Consider the following 11837-nt stretch of genomic DNA (forward strand, 5'->3'; position numbering starts at 1 on the left):
AATTGATGCTTTTGAATTATGGTGCTGGAGGAGACCCTTGAGAGATTACCCAGCAAAAGCAAGCTCACACTTTTCATTGAGTTTGCATACAGGTACAGTCATACCTCAGGTTACAGATGCTTCAGGTTGCGTTTTTTTGGGTTATGGACCCACCGAAACCTGGAAGTACCAGAACGGGTTACTTCCGGGTTTCGGCGGCCACACATGCGCAGAAGCGCAAAATCACGCTTTGCGCATGCACAGATGCGCCAAATCGCAACCCGCACATGCAGTGCTGCGGGTTGCAAACATTGCGGGTTGTGAACATGCCTCCCGCACGGATCACGTTCGCAACCCGAGCATCCACTGTACATATGTAAGAGGCTCGTTTATATTTTGGGAATGATTCACATTCTTACGTAGATGCATTGTGCATTCTTTGTCAATAAAAACTATGATGTAGCACAAGCAAATTTTTATTCCAAAAGTGTGGACTGGTGAGGGTGTGGGGGGAAGAAAACCACTGCCTTAAGGACTCACTGCAGAGATTCTGCATGTGATTGATCAAGGGCAACAGGAAATCGCCTACCTGTTATATTTGCCCTCTTGTGGAGAAACAGAGATATTACATATGGTTCTGCTGATAGTTTTGAAATCCCTTATTTTAGGATCCCTTTCCAGCGATTCCCCAGCCCACCTTGGCAATCTCACTCACCCTGGATTTTATAACTAGTGCTTTGAGAGGTGGTTGAGGTTCCTGTATTGCAGGCAGTTGGACTTGATGACCCTTGCAGTCCCTTCCAACTCTTCAATTCTATGTTGTTGTTGCTGTTTAGTTGTTTAGTTGTGTCCGACTCTTCGTGACCCCATGGACCAGAGCCCACCAGCCACTCCTGTCTTCCACTGCCTCCCGCAGTTTGCTCAAACTCATGCTGGTAGCTTCGAGAACACTGTCCAACCATCTCGTCCTCTTTCGTCCCCTTCTCCTTGTGCCCTCCATCTTTCCCAACATCAGTCTCTCTTCCAAGGAGTCTTCTCTTCTCATGAGGTGGCCAAAGTATTGGAGCCTCAGCTTCACGATCTGTCCTTCCAGTGAGCACTCAGCGCTGATTTCCTTCAGAATGGAGAGGTTTGATCTTCTTGCAGTCCATGGGACTCTCAAGAGTCTCCTCCAGCACCATAATTCAAAAGCATCAATTCTTCAGTGATCAGCCTTCTTTATGGTCCAGCTCTCACTTCCATACATCACTACTGGGAAAACCATAGATTTAACTATACGGACCTTTTAACTATGATTCTATGAAAAATACTACTGCAAACGGGGATTCCAATATTATTTATTTTTGTGTAGCTGAAGCCATTACAAAACAAAACGAGACACATACGACAGAATAAAACACATTATGCAAAGTAATTATGAAAACCAGGCATTCTGTTGGATAACAGTTTGCTCCACTGAAGAATTTAACTTATCATCCCAGCAAACTTTTCTCCTTAAAACTGGTAGTCTAAAGGCAAAACAGGTTACTTTTTCAGAAGTATAAGGAGGACCTTTCCCCTAATAAAAAGTTAATGAGATAATCAATCTCTCAGCTGGGAGATTTAAATCTTTGAACAAGGCTCATAGATTGGGTAAATCAGTAAGTAGTGGGGAAAGACTTAGTGCCTGTATTACAGGCATCACATTTTACTCTATTTACTGTATTTTAATATTGTGTTGGAAGCCACCCAGAGTGGCTGGGGAAGCCCAGCCAGATGGGTGGGGTATAAATTATTATTATTATTATTATTATTATTATTATTATTATTATTATTATTATTATTATTTTGCTCCCTTTAACTATGTTTTTCTGGGTCCCTCACTCCACCTTGCAAATTGGTACAGCTCCAAAGCTTCAGCCCATCTTAATCTGACCACATTACTGTACGTTTACTTCATAAACCTCACTTGCACTCAGGTGTGCTTATTCCCAAAGTGAGAGTTCATACTTGCAAGCCAAGCTTGCAATTCAAACCAACCTCACAGGGTTTCATAAGATTGACATGTGGGTGAGAGTGGGACCGTGCATGCTACCAAGGTGTGATATAAACAATGTCAGCCAGATCATATCTTCTAAAAGACCTCAGCTTTTGATCGGATGACCTCCAAGGCAGCTCAGAGCATGCTAACAATCCCACACGTGCTTTACTCGGAAGCAAGTTCTCATTGCAAAGATTTCACATTTGCCATATCGAGGTGGAATCCTCTAACATCTCCCACCCACACTTCTTGTGTAGCGGTGTTTGCAAAAAAAACAACCCACCACAACATGTAGGGATTACCTGTCCTCAGATGAACCTGACACAGGAAAGATGAGTCCTGTCTGCGAAGAAAGGCAAAGGGAGATGAGGGGAAATCGTAGATCTTTTAAACTTTGGAGATGGCAAGGAGTAGAAAACAACAGCGAAGCGGGGAAGAAAAAACAGGGAGCGGGAAACAGCAGGTCTTTGGGGCTGGACTCTTGTTGCCTGATGGGCAGACAACTCACTTGTCAATCACAACTCTGACTTCATTCATTGGCTAGCAAACACTGAAAGTTGAGAGCAGTAAGGCTGGCTCATTGCACCTCTCACTTAGAAGTTTGCCTGCACATCTTACTTTGTACCATCTCTTCCAAGAGGTTTAGCAACTTTCTTTAAAATAAAAAATAAAATAAACCTCATTGTTCGGATCTCTACTGGTTCTGGCCTGGCGCATAAATACCACCCCTAGGAAGTGCTGCTGGGATGCTTAAAGGTAAAGGGACCCCTGACTGTTAAGTCCAGTCACGAACAACTCTGGGGTTGCGGCGCTCATCTCGCTTTACTGACCGAGGAAGCTGATGTTTGTCCGCAGACAGTTTTTCCAGGTCATGTGACCAGCATGACTAAGCCGCTTCTGGCGAAACCAGAGCAGTGCACGGAAACGCCATTTACCTTCCCGCCGGAGTGGTACCTATTTATCTACTTGCACTTTGATGTGCTTTTGAACTGCTAGGTTGGGAGGAGCAGGGACCGAGCAACGGGAGCTCACTCCGTTGCGGGGATTCGAACCGCCAACCTTCTGATCGGCAAGCCCTAGGCTCTGTGGTTTAGACCACAGCACCACCCGCGTCCCACTTGCTGGGATGCTTAGCATCTCCCAATCTGCTTCTCCCCCTTACACCTGCAGAGCTGGCCAGCTGACTGGGCTTAACTCCTCCCACCCTCCTTGGAAGTGGACAGCAATATCTGCTATGGCACCTCTGCTGTTCCTCTTCCTTCTGGACACTGCCCAGCAGATACCAGTATCAATGGCTGCTTTCAGCAGCTCCATTTGGAGGTAGGCTTCCTATTCTCTGTCACCCTTAACCTTAAGATCTACGTAGGGATGCAGAGATGTCACTGGCAGGACTTTACGATGTCATGGGTAGGACTTTATGATGTCATGGGGGCCCAGTGCCTCATGGGATGCAAATTATTAAAAGTCGGAAGATGTGATCCATAGGCTGGGTGGGTCCAGGAATCCAGCAGAACCAGAAATGTGAAGTTCCAGGAAATGGAACATTTAAGGGTTGTTATTTTTATTCAGGTAGGGAGCCAGCAGTGGTGGACCTTGAGGCCTCAAAGTTCAGCGCAGTACCAAAATTTGGCACCCCCTGAATCCCAGAGCCATTCTAAATACAGTTGTACCATGGAAGTCGAACGGAATCTGTTCTGGAAGTCCGTTTGGCTTCCAAAACCAAATCACAGCTTCTGATTGGCTGCAGGAAGCTCCTGCAGCCAATCAGAAGCTGTGGAAGCCCTGCTGGACATTCAGGTTCCAAAAGAACGTTTGCAAACCGGAACAATCACTTCCAGGTTTGTGGCGTTCGGGAGCCAAAACGTCCGAGTTCCAGGGCGTTCAGGATCCAAGGTATGACTGTAATAGTTGCGGTGCTCCCTAGTTGCACCCCCAAGTTCTGCACCCAGTGCGACTGAACCAGTTGTGCCCCCCAAAATCCGCCTCTGGAGCCGGTATGAGCTCTCATAAGTAAAGACCATTCCTCCCCCGTCCAGTACAGAAAATCAGATCTTGACACTTGTGTTGGGCCCAGCATTCTTGGTTGTTATGGTGGCCATCAAATCCCAAGCCACTCTAGACAAGGTGACTTCAGAGTGGTTTCCCCAAGACCACGTTCATGATCTCTGACACCACCTTTGTGTCCGCCTCCATCAGCCCAAGTCTGGAGATTGTTATGTTAGTCCCTTACCTTTCTCGCCCTTATCTGGCCACAGTGATCCATGCAGCGGTCACCTCTAGGCTTGATTATTGTAATTCGCTCTAGGCAGGACTGCCCTTAAAGCTGACCCAGAAACTCCAGTGGGTGCAGAATGCCACGTCGAGGCTCCTTACGGGTTCCTTGCCACGGGATAACATTCATCCAGTGCTTTACCAACTGCACTGGCTCCCGGTGAAGTACAGGGTCAGGTTTAAGGTGCTGGTTTTGACCTTTAAAGCCCTATGCGGCCTAGGACCCTCGGACCTACGGGACCGCCTCTCCTGGTATGCCCCGCGGAGGACCTTAAGCTCCACAAATGACAACATTTTGGAGGTCCCAGGTCGCAAGGTGGTTAGATTGTTCTCAACTAGGGCCAGGGCCTTTTCAGTACTGGCCCCGACTTGGTGGAACGCTCTGTCACAAGAGACCAGGGCCCTGCGGGACTTGACATCTTTCCGCAGGGCCTGCAAGACAGAGCTGTTCCGCCTGGCCTTTGGTTTGGACTCAGTCTGACCCTTATGTTTCCCACCCCTTATAGTCTTGATTTATCGGTTACTTTTAAAACGAGGCTGCATTTTAAATTGCATTTTAACCTGTATTTTAAATCCCCCCCAATTATGTTTTTTACTGTGATTTTATTGGTGTTAGCCGCCCTGAGCCCAGCTCTGGCCGGGGAGGGCGGGGTATAAATAAAATTTATTATTATTATTATTAGTAGTAGTAGTAGTAGTGGGGAATCCCAACCCTGTATTGGGATCCCAACACCAGTTCAAAACTGGCAGACTACTGGGCAGGGAACTCAGAAGCAGTGATGGAAGAAAGCAGCAAGATTCTGAACAGGAAGTTGCTGGCCCAGACCCTCCTCTCTAGGATTTGCCTGGGACTCCAGAGAGTCGCTTCTTGACAATACTGGGCTAGATGTATGAATATTCTGACCTAATATTACATAGCTTCCTTTGTAGATAGCACAGCTGTCTACAAAGATAGATAGGACTGCCTCTCCTGGTATGTCCCACAGAGGAAATTACGGTCTTCAAACAAAAACATTCTGAAGGTCCCAGGCCACAGAGAGGTTAGGCTGGCCTCAACCAGAGCCAGGGCTTTTTCGGCTGTGGTTCCAATCTGGTAGAATGCTCTGTCACAAGAGACTAGGGCTCTGTGGGACTTGACATCTTTCCACAGGGCCTGCAAGACAGAGCTGTTCCGCCTGGCCTTCGGTTGGGGTTCACTCTGACTCCCTCTCCCCTTTCATAAGAACTTGCATGAAAGTGGCCTCCCAATTTTTCTCACAGACCCATATAAGTTCAGCACAAACAGTTGGTGAGCATTTAAGGTCCCCAACCCTAATCTGCGGGTTGCCGTCTGATTGGATTTTATTCTGACCCTGATCTGATTTGAGGATATATTTTAATCGATTGTCTGATTTTATGCTAATGTGTTATACATTTGATGTTAGCCGCTCTGAGCCCGGCTTTGGCTGGGGAAGGCGGGATATAAATAATAATAATAATAATAATAATAATAATAATAATAATAATAATAATCATCTTTGTTTTTTGTCACATGGAACTCAATGGAAGCCATGCTGAGCCTCTCTCTGCATAGCTCCACCCCTTCATTTGCATAACCCAGCCTCTGCTCTTTGGGGTAAAGATGGAATTCTGGCAACTGCCTCGTCTATGCATATATATTTAATCTAAGGAATCCTTCATTTTATTGGTTACACAGAGGTTGTCGTACACTTGTCCCAAGCCCTTGGGAAAATGGTAGTGGCTATGGAACAGGATTAGAGAACTGCAAGTAGATTTGGAATACAAAATAAATGAACTGCCGGTGGACGTCTTGTGAATTTGATTGGAGTCAAAGTGAAGTTTTAGACTAGGAACTGGATACCTCGGAATGCTTGGCAGTCATGTATGCATGTGTCAACTTGCAAGGCTGGGTCATGTGCATCTTGACAGAACTGCAATTTCATTATATTTGTTGTTGCTGAGTTTGTTTAAGCAGGAACTTCAGTATGATAAGTGACTGGGGGGGGGGCAGAGAGGGAGGAAACTAATCTGGAACGTTCCCAACTTGGCAAGGCAAAGAGACCTTTGAGCCCAGCAATTTGTCTTAAGTTTCAGGTTCTGGGAATTACAAAATATTTCAGGATCACCTAGAGCAGAGCAGGATGAAATTTGCTTGGGAGTGGCAGAATTGCTTGGGCTGGGGGTGGGGACGATATCGATGGAGATGAGCAAAGAAGCTCTTTAGAAATATTATATCTTCTGTTGTGAGCACACACTTGAAAAAAGGTTAGCAATGAAGCATCGACATACTGTAAGAAGCAGAGACCATTTAACAATGCAGGAAAGTATGAACATTACATCCCACAGAAACAGGAGATTTACCGGCACAACCCTGTGCTTGCCTACTCAGAAGTAATTCCCACTGAGGCTGCGTACGTGCCATACATTCAAAACACATTTAAAGCACATTTCTTCCCCTGAATAATCCAGAGAGCTGTAGTTTATCCCCTGACAGAGCTACATTTCCCAGCAAACTTAACAAACCAGTTTCCAGGATTCTTTGGGAAAAGTGATGTGCCGTAAATGTGCTTCAAATGTACAGTGTACACACAGCCTAAGTTCAGTAGGACTTATAATCATAGAAGTGTATAGTTGGAAGGGACCACAAGGGTGATCTGGTTCAACCCCCTGCAATGCAGAAATCTCAGCTAAAGAGGTTGTTGTTGTTGTTTAGTCGTTTAGTCGTGTCTGACTCTTCATGACCCCCTGGACCAGAGCACGCCAGGCACTCCTGTCTTCCACTGCCTCCCCCAGTTTGGTCAAACTCATGCTGGTAGCTTTGAGAACACTGTCCAACCATCTCATCCTCTGTCGTCCCCTTCTCCTTGTGCCCTCCATCTTTCCCAACACCAGGGTCTTATCCAGGGAGTCTTCTCTTCTCATGAGGTGGCCAAAGTATTGGAGCCTCAGCTTCAGGATCTGTCCTTCCAGTGAGCACTCAGGGCTGATTTCCTTCAGAATGGATAGGTTTGATCTTCTTGCAGTCCGTGGGACTCTCAAGAGTCTCCTCCAGCACCATAATTCAAACGCATCAATTCTTCGGCGATCAGCCTTCTTTATAGTCCAGCTCTCACTTCCATAAATCACTACTGGGAAAGCCATAGCTTTAAATATACGGACCTTTGTCGGCATGGTGATACTCCCAGTTAAATGCGTATAAGGACTTTAGCCTTCATATAAGAACTGAGCCTTTCTGCACGTGTGAAAGAGCATCTCACACAATGTATTGTAATCCGCCTTCCCTCTTCAAGGAGAATGTCACTAAAAACATTTCAGACCTGCGTTAAAAGATTATTTAATTGCATTAGAAGCAGGAGCCAGGCTAGAGAGGAGGTTGGATGTTGGGGTGACAAGGGAGTCAAAGATATTCTGAAGGAGGAAAGGAGCTGAATGGTTGTTGTTGTTTATTGTCTACATAGTGGAAGATATATACAGTAGTACCTCGGGTTACATACAGGTTACAAATGCTTCAGGTTACAGACTCCGCTAACCCAGAAATAGTACCTCGGGATAAGACCTTTGCTTCAGGATGAGAACAGAAATCGTGCTCTGGCGGCATGGCAGCAGCGGGAGGCCCCATTAGCTAAAGTGGTGCTTCAGGTTAAGAACAGTTTCAGGTTAAGAACAGACCTCTGGAACGAATTTAGTTCTTAACTCGAGGTACCACTGTACAGCAGATCTCTGTGTCTGAACTAACCTTCTCAGGCAGGGTGTTTGAGGAATGGAGGCAAGTAGTCTTGAAGACAAGAGATCAAGTTCTATGGCTTATTGACAGTGGTACCTTGGGTTAAGAGCTTAATTCGTTTTGGAGGTCTGTTCTTAGCCTGAAACTGTTCTTAACCTGAGGCACCACTTTAGCTAATGTGGCCTCCTGCTGCCGACACACGATTTCTGTTCTCATCCTGAAGCAAAGTTCTTAACCCGAGGTACTATTTCTGGGTTAGCGGAGTCTGTAACCTGAAGTGTCTGTAACCTGAAGAGTCTGTAACATGAGGTACCACTGTATTTAAAACAAACACATTGTTGGGTCTAGAGGTTACCTAACTAATCGTTCTTTAAAGAATGCAAATGTGAAATTGCTGGTTTTCTAACAATAAGTGGCAACTTGTCCCTAAGGCTGGGTGTCACACCTGAGGACTGAAAAATCCCAATTTTAAAAATGGGACTCAGTTGCTGGTCTAGTCAGCTTTGCATAGAGGATACCACCCTGCATTTTGTTTCAGGGAACAAAATGGCTTGGACCGGTCTTGCAAGGGTTGAGTTTGATTCATATCATTCATCTCTCTTTCTCTCTCTTTCAAATTAGATTAAGCTGGCCAATGTCATAAATGTTTCTTCTAGAATAAAACGCCTCTGAGCAAATGGGCAATCTCTCTTTGCTTTTGGGTGGCTCTCCTTGCAACATATTTTCCCCATTAACTTAGTAGTAAAGTCAATTGGCAGCGATGAATCTTCTTCATTAATTTCTTTGTTGGCAAACTTTATCTCTCTTTCGTAATTAGTGACTGGGTGGAATTTGCTGGAAGGAGTGAGGATGATGGTCTCTTGTGGTTTGAAATCTGGAACTGATGTGAATGACGCTAAAAGTTAATTTTGTCATCATTAATGATGAATAAGATTTTCCTCATGTTTTCACTTCAAGAAAAAGGAAAAGAAATAATGGAAAGTTAAGTGCGATTTGTTTGTCCTGTATTTTTATGGTTGGGGATGGGGAGATAAACTTGGGAATCAGGGCCATATGTTTTAGCTATAGATTAATCAACCAAGCTTAAGTTGATTTACTGATGGGAACTTCCCCCTTCCTCCATGTTAACAGGACCAGGTTCTAACATAGTGTTGTTGTTGTTGTTTAGTCATTTAGTCGTGTCCGACTCTTCGTGACCCCATGGACCAGAGCACGCCAGGCACTCCTGTCTTCCACGGCCTCCCCCAGTTTGGTTAAACTCATGCTGTTAGCTTGGAGAACACTGTCCAACCATCTCCTCCTCTGTCGTCCCCTTCTCCTTGTGCCCTCCATCTTTCCAACATCAGGGTCTTTCCCAGAGAGTCTTCTCTTCTCCTGAGGTGGCCAAAGTATTGGAGCCTCAGCTTCAGGATCTGTCCTTCCAGTGAGCACTCAGGGCTGGTTTCCTTCAGAATGGATAGGTTCGATCTTCTTGCAGTCCATGGGACTCTCAAGAGTCTCCTCCAGCACCATAATTCAAAAGCATCAATTCTTCGGCGATCAGCCTTCTTTATGGTCCAGCTCTCACTTCCATACATCACTACTGGGAAAACCATGGCTTTAACTATACGGACCTTTGTTGGCAACGTGATGTCTCTGCTTTTTAAGATGCTGTCTAGGTTTGTCATTGCTTTCCTCCCAAGAAGCAGGCATCTTTTAATTTTGTGACTGCTGTCACCATCTGCAGTGATCATGGAGCCCAAGAAAGTAAAATCTCTCACTGCCTCCATTTCTTCCCCTTCTATTTGCCCGGAGGTGATGGGACCAGTGGCCACGATCGGCACGGCAGTGATCCATGAAGGGGAACATAGTGTAGTCCCCCCTAAGTAAAGGACTTACTGCAGAATCCTATGGATAAATAATAAGAGGGGGCAAGGCACTATTGATCTGGTCTGGGGCCTGATACATGCTGGATCGCTCAATGCCCCAAAGAGGATTGAGGGCCTTGCACAACCCTAAAGTTTTGCATCAGGGTAGGGGAAAGGAAAAGCCAATGTAGGCAGAGTATTGCTTGCACCACCTCCTTCTCCCCAACTCCCTGTCATCCTTACCACCCCCTAACAAGTTTAATAACACCCCCCACACCTTTCAACTGTGTTACAGGCCACTCCAATCTCTGCCAAGTGGTAGCAAGATTCTAGGGGCCTTGGCACTTAACCAGGGCTTGTGTTCCTTTAAAATGAGGCATAGCGGAGACTGTAGTGTCTTTAAGATATATGGTTTTATTTATACATATATACAACTTAGCCTTGATGGAGGGAGGGCAGAGCATCACGCCCCAAGGGTGCCTCCTCATAACTTCAGCAAGCTTGGGTCCAGCCATTCTCCCTGGTCTTTGCATGCAGGTTCCTCTAGCCCAGGCATAGGCAAACTCGGCCCTCCAGATGTTTTGAGACTACAGTTCCCATCATGCCTGACCACTGGTCCTGTTAGCTAGGGGTGATGGGAGTTGTAGTCCCAAAAAACATTGGAGGGCCGAGTTTGCCTATGCCTGCTCTAGCCAGCACCACATGGAGTTCTGACCTATCCCCTCATGTAAAAAGGGCCAGCTTTTTCCCGTGGTGACACCTCTCCAGACCATACCCACTCCCGAGTCACATGCCCTCTCCCCATGCCACACCCCTTACCAGCCTTGTGTCACACCCTCCTTCTGACTCTCAACCAGTGTTCTTCAAACCTGGGTCTCCAGCTGCTGTTGGACCACAACTCCCATCATCTCTAGCTAGCAGGACCAGTGGCCAAGGGATGATGGCAGTTGTAGTCCAACAGCAGCCGGGGACCCAAGTTTGAGGAGCACTGCTCTGAATATCACACCGGTCTCTGAACTGTGATAGTACCTGTTGCTCGCTTGGCCAAAGGACAGAGAGGGTTCGTGTATGAGTGTAGAAACTCGCCCATTTGTTCAAAGGTAACATGACCTTTCACTGTTTTGCCCCAGACCCCTTCCATTGCTAGCATGAGGCTCCTGGACGCTTTCCCAGGAAGGAATGCAGCCCACGGAGCTCAGGATTATTGATCTGAAGGCAATCTCAGGCTGAGGACCAGGGATTTTTTGTCTCCGGCCATATGAGAAGCATTACGCGGTGCAAAGGCCCTTGAGTGACAGCTCCCTTGGAGCGGCCTGTGTGAGTCAGCCCTGAGCTATGCGTTTCTGAGTAGGTCAACTCTGGTTTAGGCAATAAGTTGCAGCTCCCGGAAGGATTGGATTAGAGGGGTTTAAAGACAGGGCTGCGGATCTGCTCAAACCCAAGGCCAAATGGGACAGAGCTTCAACACAACAGGGGAGGTCTCCGGCCTTAAAAGGCCAGTTACTCATCAGCAAGCATCTCCGATGGGGCGTCCCAAGAGCAAACTTCTTGGGTGTAACTTATTTCATACCCTTACTGGAATATGATGCTAGCATGCAAATAACATCCGATGGGCAGTCAGTGGAGAGAGGCGATGTCGTGTGGCCTCCAGCTCGGTCTTCAGTCGGCACCTTATAAAGCTCAGAAAGGCATTTCTCTCTGATGGCCCTTTAAGACGGGAAAACAAAAGTGTTAACAAATGAGCTTTTTGTCATTTATTCAGCCTTCTTTTATTGCACATCTGAAAAAAGACTTCTGGAAGCCCAGAACGTGGAAGGGCTACATCAAGGAGGCCACAACATGATACCACAAGTGTCATCATCATCATCATCATCATCATCATCATCATCATCATAATTTTTATTTATACCTCGCCCTCCCCAGCTCAGGGCAGCTAACAAGCAATAATAAAAACAAGTTGAATGAATACAACTTAAAAACAAGATTAAAATACAAC

General features: G+C 46.2%; 1 long non-coding RNA gene across 1 annotated transcript; it reads left to right on the plus strand.

Moving 5' to 3' along the window:
* Positions 1 to 3473: 3473 nt before the first annotated feature.
* LOC308584284 lies at positions 3474 to 11580 on the plus strand. Its single transcript, XR_014006739.1, has 2 exons — positions 3474 to 3568; positions 10972 to 11580. It is a non-coding gene; the product is annotated as an uncharacterized lncRNA (long non-coding RNA).
* Positions 11581 to 11837: the final 257 nt, after the last annotated feature.

The sequence above is a fragment of the Podarcis bocagei genome, assembly GCF_964188305.1.
Source record: "Podarcis bocagei genome assembly, chromosome: 3".
NCBI lineage: Eukaryota > Metazoa > Chordata > Lepidosauria > Squamata > Lacertidae > Podarcis > Podarcis bocagei.